The following is a 6,091-nucleotide window of genomic DNA, read 5'->3' as shown; positions in this document are numbered from 1 at the left end:
TGTAACCAGATTCCACAATAGCAACCAAAGATAACAACTAAGAGATAATAAAAATTAAGATACAGCAAGATTTTGATACAGGTTAACAAAAATTATAGTAATCCTCAAGCCATAGGAGGTTCCTAAAAATTATAATTCTCCTCAAGATAGCGGAAGTTCCAAGTCCAGAAAGACTTTAAGTGCAATAAGACCCAAGTTTTAATGCCACCAACATAGGCAAATCTTGTCCATCAGGTAGGATGCATGCAAGAGAGTGGTCCTCTGATAGGACTGTAGCAGGAAGAAGTCCTTCCAGGTCCAGTATACCATGCTTTTACTTCTTTCCCTTTGGGGGTACCTTATGGGTCTATATATAGTGCTACTGGAGGTGCATGCACTGGCCATAATGATAAGACAAAACTTCCTGGTAAGATGCTCCTAGCTTCTGACCATTCAGGGCATACTACTGTGACCTTCGGCGGCCACCCAGCTGTTATTCCAGGAATACACAGGAAACCAGGTTACAGGCCTGGTCCCCAAAGTGCCAGGAGAGCCAGCCATCATAGGTCCATGTGTTGAAAGGTCCAAGGCCTCATCCACTCAATGGAGTCTCTAGGGCTCAGTGCCCTTGGTACTAGCAGCAAGATGTTATTCTGGTGACAAACCTCGACTTCAGTGATTCTTCCTTGGTTTGTACTGCAGTTGTATAGGGGAATCAACCATATGTGTAAACATCTCTACAGGGCTCAGGACACCCTTTCAGGATCTCTCTGTTGAAGCCATAGCCTCGGAACAGGCCAGTTACATCATAAAGTGGTTTAAGTTCACTGATGATCTTGGCCATAGGAACCCCAACTTCTCCACACGCCACCCCACCAGGATTCTCACCTTACAATCTGCAAGCATTCAATCTTCCACAATGGGCCCTCTGTGAGAAAGCTAAAGCACTGCAACCAGATTCCACAATAGCAACAGAAGATAACAACATAGAGATGATGCAAATTAAGATACAGCAAGATTCTGATACAGGTAACAAAAATTAAAATGATCCTCAAGCCAGAGGAGATCCTAATAAGAAATATAAAAATCCTCAAACCAGAGGAAGCTCCCAATCCACATAGACTTTAGGGGTGATAAGACACATGTTTTCATGCCACCAACATAGGCAAATCTTGTCCATCAGGTAGGATGCATGCAATAGAGTGGTCCCGTGATAGGACTGTAGCAAGCAGGAAGGCGGTCCCTTTCAGGTCTAGTATACGATACTTATACTTCTTCCCCGTGGGGGTTACTTAAGGGTATACATATAGTACTACTGGAGGTGCATGCACTGGCCATAATCATAAAACAAAACTCCCCGGTAAGATGCTCCTACCTTCTACTAGGTTCAGGATATATTACTGTGACATTTGGTGGCCACCCTGCTGTTATTCCCAGAATACACAGGAGGCCAGCTTCCAGGCCTTGTTCCCATCATGCCAGGAGAGCCAGCCATCATTGGTCCATATGTTGAAAGGTCCAAGGCCACGTGCACTCAGTGGAGTCTCCAGGGTTCAGTGCACTTGGTGCTGGCAGAAAGATGTTAGGCTGATCCTTGGCTTCGGTGATTCTTCCTTGGTTTCTACAAGCAGTTGCATAGGGGAGGCAGCCATATGTGTTAACACATCTATGGGCTCAGGGCTCCCTTTCAGGGTCTCTCTGTTGAAGCCATAGCCTAGCCACAGGCCAGTTACATCATCAAGTGGTTTAAATTCAGTGAGGAACCTGGCCATAGAAACCCCAACTTACCCACACTCCATGCCTCCAGGATTCTTGCCTTACAATCTACACTCTTTCAGTCTTTCATAATGGTCTCTGTGCGAGAAAGCCGGAGCACTGTGACCAGATTCCACAATAGCAACAGACAACAACAACAACTTAGAGATAATACAAATTAAGATACCACAAGATTTTGATATAGGTAACAAAATTATAATACTACTCAAACAAGAGTAGGATCCTAATAACAAAAATTATAATAATCCTCCAGCCAGAGGAAACTCCCAATCCACAAAGACTTTAGGGGCGATAAGACACATGTTTCAATGCCACAAACATAGGCAAATCCTGTCCATCAGGTAGGATGCATGCAAGAGAGTGCTCCTGTGATGGGACTGTAGCAGGAAAGGGGTCCCTTCCAAGTCTAGTAAACCATACTTTTACTCCTTTCCCCATGGGGGTTACTGAAGGGTCTATATATAGGGCTTCTGGAGGTGCTTGCACTGGACATAATAATAAAACTAAAGTCCCCAGTAACATGTTCCTACCGTCTGGCCATTCAGGATATACTACTGGGACCTTTGGCGGATACCCTGCTGTTATTCCAGGAATACACAGGAAGCCAGCTTCCAGGCCTTGTCCCCAAAGTGCTAGAAGAGGCAGACATCTTTGGTCCATGTTTTGAAAGGTCCAAGGACACATCCACTCAGTGGAATTCCCTTGTTTCACTGCATTTGGGGCTGGCCACAAAATGTTATTCTGGTGGCCGAACCTCGGCTTCAGTGATTCTTCCTTGGTTTATACTTGCGGTTTTATAGGGGAGACAGCCATATGTGTTAACATGTCTACAGGGCTCAGGGTCCTTTTCGGGTTTTCCCTGTTGAAGCCATAACCTAGCAACAGGCCAGTTACATCATAACATCATTTAAGTTCAGTGAGAATCCTCGCCATAGGAACCCCAACTTCCCCATACTCCACCCCTCCAGTATTCTTGCCTGACAATCTACATGCTTTAATCATCCACAATGGTCCCTGTGCGAGAAAGCTGGAGCACTGTAACCACATTCCAAAATAGCAACAGAAGATAACAACTTAGAGATAATCCAAATTCAGATACAGCAAGATCTTGATACAGGTAACAAAAATTATAATAATCCTCAAACCACAGGAGCTTCCTAATAACAAAAATTGTAATAATTCTCAAGACAGAGAAGGTTCCTAATAACAAAAATTATAATAATCCTCAACACAGAGGAAGTTCCCAATCCACAAAATGTTTAGGTGCGATAAAACATATGTTTTAATGCCACCAACAAAGGCAAATCTTGTCCATCAGGTACAATGCATGCAAGAGAGTGATCATTTCATAGGACTGTAGCAGGTAGGGGGTCCCTTCAGATGTAGTATAAAATACTTTAACTTGTTTCCCTGTGGGGATTACTGAAGGGTCTATATATGGTGCTACTGTAGGTGCCTGTGCTGACAATAATGATAAAACAAAACTCCTCGGTAAGATGCTCCTACCTTCTGGACTTTCAGGATATACAACTCTGATGTTTGGCGAGCACCCTGCTGTTATTCCAGGAATGCACAGGAGGCCATCTTCCAGGCCTTGTCTCCAAGGTGCCAGGACAGCCAGCTGTCGTTGGTCCATGTGTCGAAAGGTCCAAGGCCATGTCCACTCAAAGGTGTCTCCGAGGTTCAATGCCATTGGTGCTCACACCAAGATGTTATTCTGGTGGCTGAACCTTGGCTTTAGTGATTCTTCTTGGTTTGTACTTGCAGTTGTATAGGGAAGGCAGCCATATGTGTTAACATGTCTATGGGGCTTAGGGTCCCTTTCGGGGTCTGTGTTGAAGCTGTAGCCTGAAAATGGGCCAGTTACATCATAAAGAGAAAACTGGAGCACTGTAACCAGATTCCACAATAGTAACAGTAGATAACCACAAGTTAGAGATAATAAAAATTAAGATGCAGCAAGATTTTTATTCAGGTACAAAAATTATAATAATCCTCAAGCCAGAGGAGGTTCCTAATAACAAAAATTATAATACTACTCAAGCAGGAGGAAATTCCCAATCCACAAAGACTTCAGGGCCGATAAGACACATATTTTAATGCCACCAACATAGGCATGTTTTGTCAATCAGTTAGGATGCATGCAAGAGAGTGGTCCTGTGACAGGACTGTAGCAAAAGGAGTTCCCTTCCAGGTCTAGTAAACCATACTTTTACTTCTTTCCCTGTGGGAGTTACTAGGGGTCTATATATGGTGCTATTGAGGTGTATGTACTGGCCATACATAAGTCTCCGGTAAGATGCTCCTACCTTCTGGCCGTTCAGGATACACTACTGTGACATTTGGCAGCCACCCTGCTGTTATTCCAGGAATACACAGGAGGCCAGCTTCCAGGCCTTGTCCCCAAGGTGCCAGGAGAGCCAGCCATCATTTGTCCACGTGTCATAATGTCCAAAGCCACGTCCACTCAATGGAGTCTCCGGGGTTCTGTGCACTTGGTGCTGGCAGCAAGATGTTATTCTGGTGGTCGAACCTCGGCTTCATTGATTCTTCTTTGTTGTGTACTTGCAGTTGTACAGGGGAGACAGCCATATGTGTTAACATGTTTTGGGGTTCAGGGTTCCCTTTTGGAGTCTCTGTGTTGAAGCCATAGCCTAGCAACAGGCCAGTTACATCATAAAGTGGTTTATTTTCAGTGAGGATCCTGGCCATAGGAACCCCAACTTCCCCTCAGTTATATTCATTATATTGAGTTGATTTAAATATTATAAGTTTAAAATTTAGTATTTTAATAAACAGTTTTAGCTTAACATTAAATATTAGTTCTGAATATTTAAAACCTAGCTCTCCTTTCTAAGAAATATTTGTAGAATGCTTGTTAAGATGTCGCTTCTGATTCAGAATGTCTGGGGAGGATCCTGAGATTCTGCTTTTCTAACAGCCTCAATGCTGGACCTGTTGGTCCCTGGACCACACTTTGAATAATGACATTTTAGCGGAAGCGAAAAAGGAATTGCTCCTGTTATCAAATCAGAAAATGTATTCTCAGAACTGATAGATCCATTTAATCACATGTAAGTTAGTCGTGAAATGCTGTGATCAGGAACATTCATCACTGAATTATTCTTAGCTGCAAACTATTCACAATTGCAAAAATATATGACATTTTAACATTTGTTGCATTTTCTAAAATATTTTTCTTCTGTGCACTTTATAACTCATAGCCCTGTCATTGTTACACAGGTCTAAACTTTAGTCTAGGCTGCAGACATCAAATATCAAATACAAGTTCATATTTTGGATTTGTGTTTGTAAAGAAGTTTGGAATAAGTCTTTTCCAAGTCTTTGAAAATATTTAAATGCAGTCATTTTCATTAATTCCTTCTAATAAATAATTAATGCTCTGGAGTTTCACTCAAGCTCGTGTCTTTCAAATGCTTATTTGTGTTTGATACCATTTTTCAGACATTCAGGCTAATTACTGGCCTTTCAAGAACATTCCTGAAGACTTGGTAAGGGGGAGATTTAAGCAGAACTAATCCTGTAACTAAAAAACGTGAGATGTTTATTATATAGAGATTGTTGTTTTTTTTTAATGTTCTCAGAGTATTTAACAAAAAAACTTCTTTTTCTGCCAAACAGATTTTTTTCCACTCCTTAAGTAAAGTCATCTTACACAAAAAAAGGTGAAGGGACGTAAATAATTATCTCACTGGTGACAGAGCATTTTGAGAGTTAGGAGCAGACTCTGGCCCACTGTGTTGGTTCCGTATCAATGATCCTGGGTCCCCAGGTGTGAGGAGACCATTCCGGGGTTCTCCTCCCTCTACAAGGGAAACGAACCCTCTGGGCACCTCCTCAAGGGAGAGAACCTGATGCACATTAGTTTTTTTTTTTAGAACTGGCCATTCTCTCTGCTTTACCTGTGGATGTCAGCGAACTAGTCATTAAATAAATTTCTGTCAAAGTTCATTTGTCATACGTTGTTCTTGAAAGATCCAGGCTGAGGTCAGCTGTGAGCACCACAAATCTTCACACACTGATATTCTAAGCTTTTAGTGCTGCTAATAATAGCCTGTAACTCTGGGGAAAGGAAATCCCAGGGCAAAATATCTCTAAAACTGAAATCAAAACCCATTTATTGCTTACAAACTGTGGTCTGGGGGTCTTTTCTCTTCTGCTCCTGCAGAAGCAAGTGAAATGTCCCCTGCTCTGAGGTTCAGATAAGCCCTCGGGCACCCAGGTAATTACCCATTGATATGGAGATGAACTACGTCTCTCCACCCCTTAGGAACACCTGTTGATATGGAGATGCACTAAAGCCAGGCAAGAGATG

Source organism: Manis javanica, chromosome 13, assembly GCF_040802235.1.
Source record: "Manis javanica isolate MJ-LG chromosome 13, MJ_LKY, whole genome shotgun sequence".
Lineage (NCBI taxonomy): Eukaryota > Metazoa > Chordata > Mammalia > Pholidota > Manidae > Manis > Manis javanica.
The sequence above is the reverse complement of the archived record's forward strand: the minus strand, read 5'-3'. Positions refer to the sequence as shown.